The sequence below is a fragment of the Gavialis gangeticus genome, unplaced genomic scaffold (genome assembly GCF_001723915.1).
Source record: "Gavialis gangeticus isolate Ggan-Ray unplaced genomic scaffold, GavGan_comp1, whole genome shotgun sequence".
NCBI classification, from domain to species: Eukaryota; Metazoa; Chordata; order Crocodylia; family Gavialidae; genus Gavialis; species Gavialis gangeticus.
In genome coordinates, this window is record NW_017728992.1 from 172,330,876 (window position 1) to 172,345,952 (window position 15,077).

The window sequence follows — 15,077 nt, forward strand, 5'->3', positions numbered from 1 at the left end:
AGATTCCCCCTCAGCCTTCTCTTGTGGAGGCTGAACAGGTTCAAGTCACTTAGCCTTTCCTCATAGAGCTTGCCCTGCTGCCCCCTGACCATGCGGGTGGGTCTCCTCTGGACCCTCTCCATGTTGTCCACATCCCTCCTGAAGTGTGGCACCCAGAACTGGACGCAGTACTCCAACTGTGACCTGAGCAGTGCTGTATAAAGGGGGAGTATTACCTACTTGGACCTGCTTGAGCTGCATCTGTGGATGCATGACAAGGTGCGGTTGGCCTTCCTGACCGCGTCCCCACACTGTCGGCCCATGTTCATTTGGGCATCAATAATAACTCCAAGATCCTTTTCTGCCTCTGCACTGATGAGAAGGGAGTTCCCCAGCCTGTAGGTATGCTGCTAGTTCTTCCTCTCCAGATGGCATGCATATGTATGCCATCATGTGAATGATATATGAATTATTGATCCATGTATGTGTATGGCGGGTGTAGGCATTGACAACTGGTTGTTGTCTAATTTTTGGTGTGTGTAGTGTGTATGTGCTTGAATTGGTGATGGGTATGCATGTGCCTAGGCTGGTTTGGATGTGTAGTGCCTGAGTTGGTACTGTGTGTGTATGCACCTAATTGATTTGTGTGTTTGTATATGTGCAATTGTGCCACACCCTTTTGTCTAGCAGCAAAATATTGAGATCCTGAGAGTTGGCCTGACTCCACAGGACAAGGGAACAGGCAAGAGAACTACAGTAGGAGGTGATGATGCTCTGAAGCATCCTCTGCCATAAAGCATTCATTGATTTGATGCTGGATGAGAACTCCAGGACTGCAGAGGAAGAAATACCAGCTGCAGCGCTAGAGAAGAGAGAGGACATGGGTGGTAACTGCAGGCTTATGACTTCTGGCAGCAAGCAGAGATCTTCACCTCCACCTCCACCTGCAGTGGTTCATTTGGAGAACAGATATACAGCCCTAGCAGCAGAAGCAGGAGCATGTTCTATTGGTGGAGGAAGACAGGCCAGGCCTCACCAGGGTGGGAAGAAGTGAGAAGTCTGCTACCAAGAAGAAGCAAGGGGTGTTGGTGGTTGGAGACTCCCTTCTGTGGATGATGGAGGGAGCCATCTGCTGACCTGACCTGTTGTCTCAGGAGGTCTGCTTCTTGTCCACAGACCAGATCTGAGATGTCACGGAGAGACTACCAATCCTCATCTGGCCCTCTGACTATTACCCTATGCTGCTCATCCACGTGGGGAGGAGGTGAGCAGCTCTCCATGGTGAAATAACAGGATAAGAATTACCTAGAAAAGCTGGATGTGTACAAATCCATGGGGCCAGATGGGATGCACTCAAGGATGCTGAAGGAATTGGCTGATGTGATTGCAGAGCCATTGGCCATCGACTTTGAAAACTTATGGCAATTAGGAGAGACTGTGGATGATTGAAAAAGGTCAAATATAGTGCCCATACTGAAGAAAGGGAAGAAGGAGGATCCAGGGAACTATAGATCAGTCAGCCTCACCTCTGTCCCTGGAAAAATCATAGATCCTCAAGGAATCAATTTCTAAGCACTTGGAGGAGAAAAAAGTGATTAGGAACAGTCAGCATGGGTTCACCAGGGCCAATTCATGCCTGTCCAACCTGATTGCCTCTATGAAGAGGTGACTAGCTCTGTGGATATGGGGAGACTGGTGGATGTGGTGTACCTTGATTTTTAGATATTGATAGTCTCCCACAACATTCTCCCAGGCAAGCTAAGGCTGTATGGGCTGGACAAATGGACTGTAAGGTGAATACAAAACTGTCTGGAACATTGGGCTTAGTGAGTATTAATCAGTGGCTCAATGTCTAGTTGGCAGCTGGTATCAAGTGGAGTGCCCCAGGGGTCACTCCTGAGGCTGGGTTTGTTCAATGTCTTCATCAACGACCTGGAAGATGGCATAAAGTGCAGCCTCAACAAGTTTGCAGATGCTAGGGGAAGTAGTAGATACGCTGGAGGGTAGGGCTACGGTTCAGAGTGACCTAGACAAATTGGAGGATTGGGGCAAAATGAATCTCATGAGCTTCAACAAGAAGAGGTGCAAAGTCCTGCACTTAGGACAGAACAATCCCATACACCAGTACAGGCTGGGGGCTGACTGGCTGGGCATCAGCTCTGCAGAAAAGGACCTGGGGGTTACAGTGGACAATAAACTGAACATGAGCCAGCACTGTGCTCAGATTGCCAAGAAGACTAATGGCATACTGGGGTGCATTGGTAGGTGCGTTGCCAGTAGGTCAAGGGAAGTGCTTATTCCCCACTATTCAGCACTGGTGAGGTCACATCTAGAGTTTTGGGGGCCCCACTACAGAAAGGATGTGGACAAGTTGGAGAGAGTCCAACAGAGGGCAACAAAATGGTAAGGGGGCTGGGGAACATGATTTATGGGGGAAGGCTGAGGGAACCGGGCTTATTTAGTTTAGAGAAGAGGAGACTGAGAGGGGACTTCATAGCAGCCTTCAAATCCCTGAACAAGGGTTTGAAAGAGGATGGAGCTAAACTGTTCTCGGTGGTGGCAGATAACAGAGCAAGGAACAGTTGTCTCAAGTTGCAGTAAGGGAAAGTTAGGTCAGATACTAGGAAGAATTTTCTTACTAGGAGGGCAGTAAAACACTGGAACAGGTTACTCAGAGAGATGATGGAAGCTCCATCCTTGGAGCTTTTCAAAACCTGGCTGGACAAAGCTTTGGCTGGGATGATCTAGTTGGGGATGATCCTGCTTTGAGCAGGGAGAGGGACTAGATGACCTCCTGAGGTCCCTTGCACCCCTTACTTTCTCTGATTCTAACTTACATTGGTGTATTTTTAAACCTGATTTTTCTCAGAATAATTCTGCACCAAATTTGAGTGAATTACAAGAGTGCATGGCTGATTTTGCATGTCTGTTCCTTTTTTGTACCTATATAAAGATCTGTTGTGCATGTGTCACATGTTACAGTTATGATCCAGTGAAGGAGTTACTTGCACTTAGAGCACTCACAATGCTACACGTGCAATCAAAGTATAGTTCCATAAAGTAGTAAATCAGCTGCAAATATTGCACAAAATATGTGGACTATCTTTTTGTATGGCACCATAAATTGGCCATGTAGCATCACTCACCTGGGGCCATCTCAGGGCTCAGGCCAAAAATTAGCTTACTGATGGCTCCAGGACAGTCCTAGGTCTTCAACTCAGTCTCCAAATCCTGCTGATTGTTGGCCAGCCCTGGCTCTTGAACAGAACCTGAGGCTGTCTTGGGGTTAACAGCTCTGGGCTTGGACAGCCGGGTCTAGAACTATTTAGGGCTGGGACTAGCCTTGAGTCTGGGATCCTGATGCATAGGATCAGACTGAGAGCAGCTCATCAGTGACATGGTTGGGATTTGAGGAATGTTATGCCCCATCCCAAAAATTGCTCCTCCTTCCATGCACACCCATCATGGAGGAGATACAGTGTTTGGGATAAGGCATAAAATTCCTTCTATTCCAATCATGCCAGTGTTTTAACATCTTCCACAGACCTGCGAGTGAGAGTGGCATAAATGTGTTTTGTGTCCAGGTCCCCAAGCACAGCCCAATCTTAAACCTTGTGCTGGTTTGTAACTTTGTAATTTTCCTCGTCAACTAATGAACACTTTTTCAAGAAAAGCAGTTGATATGAACTCCCCCTCCAGGTGACCCAAGGGGCCAATCAGGGGACATGGAGGGTGAGTCTCTGGGGCCTGCTTGGTGAGGAAAGGGAATCCCAAGTCCTCCAATCATCTTTTACCCTTTCAAAACCCCTGGGCCAAGTCACTGCCAGCTAGCCTGTCACACCTTCTTTCTTTATCCATCCTTTTAATGGTCTTGGTTTCAATCCAATAGAAAATTATTCAAATCCAGAATTTTTTTTCTGGGAAAGGAAAACTTTTGCCTACCTCCTATCTACTCTAAGAGTCAAACATAAACAATGCTCTTTGTGTTCCAGTTTAGAGGCTTTCCGCCAGAAGACTTCCAGCTTTTTTCTGGTCCTCCCAAGCAACTAGGACTTCTACTCCCAGGACTTGCAGCTCATTATAGAAGTACCAGCTGCTTGCTGCTTTTTCTGATCTTTAATTAATCAGTCACAAATGAGAAGTAGCTAATAAGCCACAGGTAAGGCTGAACCCCAATTCACCTTACAGGGCCAGGCACTCTGTAACGTGAACATTATTAATGTACCTTCCACATGGTTACTTTTCTTATTGAGAAATGGTATTTCAACCTGTAATTGGAAAAAGAAAAAAAAAACACTTTACAAGCAAAATATTTTGAAAGTCGAATAATTTCATTCACTTTGTGGATGGGTCATACAAACCTTTCGCAATACTGCAATTCCTTTCAGCACTAAGGATAATTTGAGGAATATGTTACTTTCACTAGAATGTATTAAGGCACAAACATATTTTTCATGATCTCAGACCTCAGCACAAAACTTCACTGGTTTTATTTACCTCAGAAGCACAATGCAAACTTGTATCTGATTTGCTACTTACTGTCATTCCCAGGTCTCTTTAGAAATTACTACTTTCCAGGTGTCCACCATCCATTGTAGCTGTGATTTTGGATTATTTTTCCCCAGATGTATTACCTTGCATTTTTCCAAGCTGAAGCTCATTTTTTTTCCTGACCAAATTTCTACCCTCTCTTGTTAAATTAGTCCCATTGCTTCTCTTAAAAATAGAGTATTTCTTTACATCCTTGTCATTATGGAATGGAACATTTGAATAATGGAGGTGCAAAAGTGAATGGTGATTAGGTAATGATACAGTGAAGGATGTCTTCCTATAATAATAGTTGTAAAAATATGTTGATATGAACAACCTATGAGCTTGGAATGAATTACCTGTAAACCAAAACAATATTCCAGGGTGAACATTAGTTAATATTTTTATCAGGTACTGGTTTAAGATGATACAAATGATACCCATAGCTTGGGTAGTTAAGAATGATTAGGTCTGGTAAATTATAGAATGATTTGAATCATGTGGGTAAAGAGTTGCATTTCAACAAATGTCTCTTCATACTGTCGAATCATAGGTAATATATTTGGGAACAAAGAATGCAGGCTAAACCTAGCAGAGGGTAAAGTTAAAGGCTTCATTATCATTGTAGATATTTACCCTCATTGTAAATACTAGATTTCAATTTGGGGGCTAATATAAGTGGATGTATAAAAAGAAATATAAGTAGGGAAGTGACTTTGCCTCTGTGCATAGATTTGGAAAGACCCCAACAAGAAATACTGGAGAGAGTTAAAAAATAACCCGAAGGCTGGAAAAAAGGCTGATGATATGACATTTAAGGAGCTTGGATTATTCCATTTATCAAAAAACACCCACTGACTTGTGACTTGATCTGTGAGTATGGAAAAGGGATCTAAGGGTGGAGATGCTTTTCAGTCATGTAGACAAAGGCATCACAAGATAAAAAAGCTGAAAGGTGAAATTAGACCTTGAAAAAAACCCAAAATTTCCTAGAAGTTATTAAATAAGGGAACATCTTATCAGGGAATGCGGTGGACTTGCCATTGCTTGAAATCTTTAAGCGTACTGCAAAGAAAAAATATAAGGTGTTTTCTTAATTCAGGTTAAAATAGGAGTTACTATTTAAAACAAGGCTGCTTATGTTTTGACTTGGGTTAGTATCTTTAGGTTCAAACTCTGGCTTTCCTTATGGATTGATTTTATGCAGATTACTTGGATCTAATTTAGATTAGCTAAACTACTGGGAAAACCAACTGTTTTTAAAATGTAGATCTATCTTAAAATAAAACTAGACATATTTCTAAATTATACGTTTTAATCTAGATCCTAGGAAAAAAAATATTTGTGTAAGGGGTTGGGTTGTATGGTCCTGGAATTCCTTTTGCTTCCTTGAAACTATGAATTCCTCTGTTCATTGTCTTCTTTCATGGCTTTTGGGTAAATAGATTGCCTGAAATATCCTCAATATGCTCATATTATCGCTTCTCTAAAACAATCAAAACCATTACCTGCAAGTTAAAATGAAGAAATTCTTTTCTTTCAGTAGACCAGATATATCCTTCCCCCATCCATTCTTTTGAATCTTTAGGGTCCAGTGCAGACAGTCAAAAAGGCCAAGGCTGACTTGATTCAGTCTTTGCAGGTTAGTATAAGCTACATAGTAGGGCTATGCGAAGCTTTGGGTGCTGATTCAATTCAGAGGAGATTTGGCCCAATTTAATGGCCGAATCTCAAAATCCAAATTGAATCAGGAGACCAACAACAAGGTTTGAATTGATTCGAAGCTCTCTGAATAGATTTGGAAAAGATTTAGAGTGCTTTGGAGATTCAAGCAGTCCCCACTCACTGCCGCAGGGACCTGGACCCCAGAGTCCATGCTGGTAAGAAGGGGATGGGGGAGGGGGGCTGGAGGAGGGAGGAGTAGACCATGGGGGGACCCCTGCCAGGCCCCATCCCCTTCCTGCTTCAACAGCCCCCCCCATGTCTGCCCCACCTGGCCCCATTTTCTGGCTCTTAAGGAAAAACAAAGTCCCTATTCACCAGCTACTGCCAGGTGGGGGTGTGATTTGCTCTGCCCCACATTGCTCTGCACTGCATTGGGGGGCTCTGCCACCAGCTCTTATACCATCCCTGCTCTCCCAGCCCCCCCAATGGTTGCCCTGCCCAACCCAGCTCCAATTTTTAGAAAAAAATAATTTAAAAGTCCTGCAATAACTGGATGCCACAGCAGCCACTGGGGCTCCTGGGGCCTCGTGGCAGAGCCCTTCCTCACCCCTCAGCATGGGGCAGTGGGCATCGCCCCCCCCCCCCCTTGGCAGTAGCCGGTGAGTGCAGGGCTTTCTTTTTTTCTTTTTTAAAGATCCAGGAACTGGGGCTGGGTGGGGCGGCCATGGGGGGGGGCTGGAAGAGTGGGCAGGGGCTCATGACAGGGCCTGCCACACAGCGTGTGGCAGTGAGGGGCAGCAGGGTTCACTCTCCCCACCTGCTGAGTGTCAGGCTTTTTTTTTTAAAGAGCTGGGACACTGGGGTTGGGCGGGCAGCCATTGACGCTGCTGGGAGAGTGGGCGGTGGATGGTGCCTGTCCAATTCAGAGATTCGGCCAATTTGGTGGCAGCCAAATCTCCAAATCAGATTTGGCCAAATTGATTTTGGACAGTGATTCAAATCACCGAATCGAATCACTGTCCCCCAAATCAGCTGAATCCAAAGCTAATACCTGCCACTTTGCACAGGCCTACTACATAGATTGAGCCAATAGGCAAGTGAATATTCATTTTTGAGTCCAGAAATGCAGCTCCATGCTTGTAGAGGCCTAAGCCAGAATCAAGGGGCTCTAGAGCATGCCTCTTTGCTCTGCTGGAGCAGACAGCTTAGGTCAAGGCTAGCCTGCCCACCCTGTTTGCGGGGAGCGGGCTGTGGGGGAGATGTCAAGCATCCTGAGATGCTGGGGGACTGTGAGTTAACTTGAATCTGGAGGGGATCTGGGACAGAAGTTCAATAAACTGATTTAACCTAAATCAGTTCAGTCTGACAGTATATCCATCCAGGTTTATCTTCAACTGTTTTTGGTGAATTTGAAAGTAGTTTATTGGCACTAAACTTCTGTTCTGTTACAGATTTCAACTGGTTTCTGATCTTTTATACCAGTTTATGTGAAATTTCTTCCCCTAGCCAGAAGTTGACCATGTATAGAAATACACTACAAGACAGAATAGGCCAGTGCTCTGAAATGGCATGGGAAATTCTCTTTCTTAGATGAATGCTGGTGTGCTTTATATGCTCAAGGTCATATGCTCAGGTTCCAATTGATCACCAGTTTGGAAATGGGAATATATTTCTCCCAAGTTAAATTAGATGGGCTTTTGGGATGGCGTTTACTGCCTTCTTCAGCATAGCCAGTTTTATTTTTGCAAGAGTGTTATTTTTTCCATGTATTGGCTGTCTTCCATTCCACTATTGTCATGCAGTTTGCTTTCCTTTAGTTAGCTACTATTCTAGCCCCTACAGGGTGACTGAGTTTCATTTGTTTGCATTTAAAGATACAATTTATACAAATCTAGTGCTTTTAAAAATGCCACATCCTGTCCCCAAAGAAGTAAATGGATTAGGTTTTGGGGTACAGTGGTGGCTTAAAAATATGGCAATAGAGAGAGACAATTAAAACAATCTCAGTCTGTTTCCCTAATGCATCTTATGATATTTAGAAGTATCAAGAACATCTTCAAGAATTGATGCTTGCTTTGTTTGTTCAAGATATTGAACAAATCTGATTAAAAATAGTACTACCTTATTTTAAATATTTTTGTGGCTGTCAGAATTCTTCTATGCCATCCATTCATAATTTTCCAATCAAGCATGTTCATTACAAAACCAAGGCATCATTGTACCCATTTACAAAGCTTCAAGGTATTAATTTTTCAGAAGTGACCATTTAATTTTTAAGACACTTTTCTTTAAGAATATTATTCACAACTACTTGGTCAACTGCTGTTTTACCTTGCAAGAGATTACTTTTTTCATTACTCCTCTAAGCAATTGTTCCCAGGTCTGACACATTGGCACCAACCTTTAAATTAGTAACTGTTATTGTGATTTAAAAAACCCCCCAAACCTTCAATCTAATTATTTGTCATGCTTTTTTCCCCAGTGGTTGATCTGTAAGGGTTTTTTTTATCTAATCTACCCAGCTTGATGAACAGTAGCACACATTTCACTGAATCATTGATACATCATATTTCATACAGTCCAAGAGTGCAATCATTCAAGATAGTGAATTAAATCTTAGATTATGCTGGTGATAAAAGATTAACCATATTGTTTAATAAATGGAAATGTTAGCATCAAAGATCATAGAGTAATGATGATGATGATGATACCACTTAGGTATAATATTGAAACCATGACTGTAATAGCATATCACAGGTGTAAAACAATGTGTATAGAAAGTAGAGTCTGACAAATTATTCAAATTCATTGTACTTCCAAGTAAAACTAAAACAGTTGTATTAGAAATATTATCCATCTTATATTGATATTAGCAGTAAAGAAAAGGCAGTTGAGCAATGACCCATTTGCTGTGAACAGTTTATCCAATGAACCTTGTTCTTTCTGTTCATAATTTATTCATCAAATGAAGTATTTTTACAAAATTAATTATTCATAATGGATTGACAAATGATTATGATACAAAATTCAGCATGTTGGACTATCTATGAAGTATTAGAATCTTTCTGTAGTCTTCATGATTCCCTAACTATGAAAGGCACTGTTCACCTAAGAAATATGAAATTGTTTCTGCTCCCTCAGTAGTTGTCTATAATTTTTATAAACAACAATTAGAAAATCAAAATGATTTTAATATTGTTGTGGAATCTCTTTTGTGTAATATTTTGAGCAAGCATATGCATGTAAGTTTTATTTTCTGTCAGCATCTTTACACAAAGAAAATTGCTTGCATAAAAGTTCATGGAAAATGATTCAGTGCTTGTAAATACTGTCAGAATGAATTTATGGTCCTAAATCCAATAAATAGCAGTGAATATTTTTGTAGCATTCATCAGTTTTTGTCAGTAACTTATCTCAACAGTGTTTCATCAGTTGTGAACAGTAGGCATGCTGTGTTTTAGTGTGTCTGCTACACTTGTATAAAGCCTTGTCTTCACTACAGAAAAATTATTCTGTTAGAACATGAACTTCTTCACAAACAGGAAAAAAGCCTGAGGCTGAATCAATTCAATCTAGCCAGCTTCCTCTAAACTGCATAGATTGAACCGATAACCAACTGAACTGACATTCAGTTTTCAATTAGGAAAGGCAGGGGGAGCCCTGCACTGACTCAGGCCAGTAGGCAGGGAACACTAAGGCACGTCTCCCAGCCTGTTGGGCATTGGGATCCCATCCAAGTGTTCCCAGTTGTCTCCCCAGTACATGCCCCCAACTCCCTGCTGTCTCTCCACAGGGGGTTAAAGAACCCCCTGCCGGGTGCTGGCCGACATAAGGGGAGCCTCCCCCTCAAGGGGTTTCCCTCAGCCTGGATTTCCCAGCCCAGGCAGCCCTGGGGAGCTGAGCAGAATTCCTTCCCACCCCCTTCCCAGCTGCTGATTGATTCAGCTGCTGCCACAGGAGAAGGGAGAAGGAGTCCTTCTGGCCAGGTGCCTGCCCCTACAGCACAGCATGGGGGCACTGGGGAGCACTTGCCTTGTGGGGCTTCCCCCACCCCAGCCCAGGGTCTCCCAGTCCAGGGCAACCCTGGGGAGTTTGGGCAAATTCTTCTCCTCCTGAACCCCAAAGCTGCTTGCTTTAGCTGCTGCAAGTCTCAGGGGACTGTGAGTTAACTTAAACCAGAAAGGGATCTGGGACAGAAGTAAACCTGTTTGACCTAAATCAGTTAAGTCTCTCATACTACAGCCAACCAAGTTTATCTTAAACGAGTTTTGATAATATTGAAAATGGTTTGTGTGCAGTGAACTTCTGTCCTGTTACAGGTTTCAACCAGTTTCCAATCACTGAAACTGGTTTGTGTGTAACTTCTGTTCCTAGCCAAAAAATCAAACTAACTAACATAATGCTGAGTATAACCAAATAGGTACTATACAACATAATATCATAATGTGGTAGCTATATCCTGTTCATATGGGGCCATTTAAAGAGCTAGCTATATATCCAGTTATGTATTCTGCTACACAGGGAAAATATTCTATATAAAAATATTTAATCATTACTGTGGATAACGTTTATAAAAAGGTTCTGACCAACCCTGGAATGGTAATTCTTTAAATGTTTTTACATAAGTGATTTAATACCAGAACATTTTGAATGTGAACAAGGGAAAAATAAGGGGGAGTGGTTAAACAGCTGTGTCTTTAATTATTATTTTCTTCTTTCTTTCTTTTTTTTTTTTTGCTAAAAAGGCATTGCTAAAAATGATGCATTCTCCATTTGTCCTTCACACATGGAGAGAAAGAGACAAAGAGGAAAGCAAAATTATTTAAGCAGCCAACAAAAGGAGCAGAAAAAGAGAGAGCAGATGAAGCCAGAGAATGCACAGACACTCTGGAATATTAAGTTGAGCTGGTCAGTTTGGTGATCTGGAACAGTGTCATTGAACCACAACAAAAGCCATTTTACTGACAATATTCTACTGCTGGTTCTGCAGACACAAGCTCAGTCTAGTCTGCTCTGTGCAGGATCATATTCTTCTTGTTCAAATGTCTGCATCCCATTCCTTTTGATCTTTTATTTGCCTTTATCAATTTCAATTGAATGTTAAGCTTGGTTCTCTTGTTCATACTATATAATATTTATATTCCTTAGTGTACTGCAATTTTGTTTTCTCCTTGGTACCATCTATCACATAACTGTTTTAAAGCATTCCAGGACATGTGAAACATTTATGTTAATATATTATGTTAGGAGCCTTCATGTGGCTACAAAGTACCACTTCACGTCCCTTGGAAAGTTTATACGAACTCACTTTTTGGCTAGGCCAAGGCAGAATTGATCTAAGTTACATGGATTTCCGTAAGCAGCATAGTTTAGATTGGTAGCAAACAACACATATTCATCCTTCGGTTTGTGGGAGGAGGGCAAATAAGACTGGGTTCTGACATTTTTAAACCAGTTTGTGTGCTGAACTTTTCTATTATGTGTATAAGCTGGTTTCCAATCACTTATACCAGTAAAAGTGTGATGTCTGTACCTGGCCTTTCAAAGGACACTGCTTTCTCAACCCTCTGGAGGGTTTCATTTTGCAAAAGATGTAAAGTATATGATTCTCCTCTAGACCTGTATAAACAGAAACACCTCCAACACCACATGAAAATATTTGAAAGAGTGTTTTGTTGTACAAAAGGAGTAGCAATACATTTTGAATTTTTGAAAAAACGTGAAATAAAATGATAATTGCACATATATCCTATTCATCAGATGCAGGAGTTCATGGGATCTTTTTTCTAGTTTGCTGTTGTTTGGGCCACCTTTGATATAAACAGGTGTATATCAAGTGATAATTAAAAACCATTTCCTTTAGACGCAGTCAGAATTGCTGGTTGTGAACATGGGTTCCATTAACCTTCTTTCTACTCCTCTTGCTGTTGAAATCTGAATGGGGTTCTTGTCTCTCTCACTAGAGTTCTCCTTTTCATTAATGATAGTGTTCCATCAGAGAAGAGGTGTAATTGGATGAACTACATTTTCCAGCAGCCCCTTCCCATGTGGTTGGGGCCAGTTTTCATGGAGACACCAGCAGCAGCCACCTGGTGATAGCACAAGGCCAGGGTTTCCATGGAGACTGGCCCCAGCAGCACTGGCAGGGTGTGTGACAGGGCATGGAGCTGCTTCAGAGCTGGGCTGGGATCTTGTGGCAGTGATAGTGTAGTCTAGAGCCAGGACAGAGCCATGATCTGCTGCCTGCACACCCCTGCTTGGGGCATGCAGACTGCAAATCGTGACTCTGCCCTGGCTCTGGACCATGTGATCACCACTGCAAGATACCAGCCTGGCCCCAGAGCAGCTCCTTGTCCTGCCACATGCCCTGCCAGAAGAGGCAGTGCTGGAGGGAAGCTTGGGGGGCTATAGCCACCTCAACATTCCCTGTTGCCTCTTGAACCCACTCCTCCCATTGATGCTGCTGCCACTTCCCACCTGCACAGGTGGTGGCAGCTGATCCTGCCCCATTCCCACCTACAGCACAGCCCCCACCCTGCCCTCAACTCCTCACCAGGAAGAGGCTGGTGCTGCTGCCTGCCTGCCAGTGCTGCTGGGGCTGGTCTTCATGGAAACCCAGGCCTTGTGCTATCACAGCATGTATTCTGCTAGGGTTTCCATGGAAACCAACCCCAGCCACATGGACAAGGGCTGCTGGGAAATGGACTCCACTGCCTGCTGGATCTGGCACGTGGGCCAGACTTTGCCTGCCCCTGCAATAGAACCATAGTTAAATAATGACGAAGAGAACTGAAAGAATCTATTTCCCAGTTTGAAATCAGTGGAAAAAGGAAAGTGTCATTTATTTATTTTTTTAGTTTGATTACATAGTTTTAAAAAACGAGAAAAAAATACTCTCCATGCATTACATTACTATATGCTAATTCCATAACAAATAAAACTTCCTATCCTTGAGTTTTATTATACATTTATCCTGAAGAGAATTCACTCATAAGTGCCAGCTTTGAAGAAGCTGTCAACTACTACTTTTATGTCAGAGAAGTATGATCTTTTCCAGTGTCTGAGGATTACTTTGCTTTTTAAATTAAAGATAGTCTTTATTTATTTGGCTGCTCCTTTTGAAATGTCTCTGCAAATATACAAATAAGGTCAATTTGATAGTTCATCTCTTTTCCTCACCATAACATTATTTCAAAATGTAAAGGAATAAACTTTAACACAATATTAAATAGCATAATGAAGGACAACTTAAGGTTTGTTACTTAGAAACTTAAAAAAAAGTAACATGTAGCTACATCTGCATGTAATAATTAAATCTGTAGATTAATTATATTGGTTGTAGTCCTTGTGATGATACAGGAAAACTATGGAAAAATTGTGAATTATGGGACATTTTATGAAATAACTGATTGTTTGAATGCCTTTGGGAATAGCCATCTGCTATAGGAGCCAGACAGTGTCATGTTTCTCTCAGTTCAGGTACAACAGGGAGATATTAAGCTGAATGATTCTTAGTTTCATAGCTGGTAGGGTCAGAAGGGACCTGAGCAGATCATCAAGTCCGACCTCCTACCATGGGCAAGAAAGGATGCTGGGATCAAACAACCCCGGCAAGGTGTCTATCTATCCTCCTTTTGAAGACCCCCAGTGTAGGAGCGAGCACCACTTCCCTTGGAAGTTGGTTCCAGATCCTAGCCACCCTGACTGTGAAGTAGTGCCTCCTGATATCTATCCTGAATCTACTCTCGATCAATTTATGGTCGTTATTCCTTGTTACTCCCAGTAGTGCTCAGGGGAACAGGGACTCTCCCATTGCCTGCTGGTCTCCCTTAGCCAGTTTGTGGACAGCCACCAGATCCCCTCTCAACCTTCTCTTGTGGAGGCTGAAAGGTTCAGGTCTTGTAGCCTCTTCTCATAAGGCCTGCCCTGCTGCCCCCTGATCATGTGAGTGGCCCTCCTCTGGACCCTCTCCATGTTGTCTACATCCCTCCTGAAGTGCGGCGCCCAGAACTGGATGCAGTACTCCAACTGTGGCCTGACCAATGTTATATAGAGGGGGAGGATCACCTCCTTGGACCTGCTTGAGATGCATCTATGGATAAATGACAAGGTGCGATTAGCCTTCCTGACCGCATCCCCACACTGCCTGCCCATGTTCATCTTGGAATCAATAGTGACTCCAAGATCCTTTTCTGCCTCGGTACTGACAAGGAGGGAGTTCCCCTGCCTGTAGGTATGGTGCTGGTTCTTTCTCCATAGGTACTTGTCAGTATTGAATCTCATCTTATTCTCATCTGTCCACACCTGTAACCTGTCCAGATCCAAATGCAGCCTGTCCCTCCCTTCTAGCGTGCCCACTTCTCCCCACATCTTAGTGTCATCTGCGAATTTGAACAAGGTGCTTTTCACTCCCTCGTCTAAGTCGCTGATGAAGATGTTGAACAGTGCGGGCCTGAGGACAGAGCCCTGGGGGACCCCACTGCCACATCCCTCCAGGTCAAGAATGACCCATCCAATACCACTCTCTGGGTATGGCCCTCCAGCCAACTGGTGACACATCTGACTGTGTAGTCATTGAAACCACGATCTCCTAATTTTTTAATGAGAATGGGGTGAGAGACAGTGTTGAAGGCCTTCTTAAAGTCCAGAAAGACCATGTCCACCGTGACACCTGCATCTAAGGATTTTGTGACCTGGTCATAGCAGGTCACCAGGTTGGTCTGACAGGACCTGCCTCTAATGAACCCCTGTTGGTTGCCCCTAAGCATCCACTCCCCTGCTTGCCTCTCACAGATGTGCACCTGTAAAATTTTCTCACAGAGCTTTCTCAGGACTGAGGTAAGACTAACAGGCCAATAATTCCTTGGGTCCTCCTTTCTCCCTTTTTTGAAAATGGGGACCAC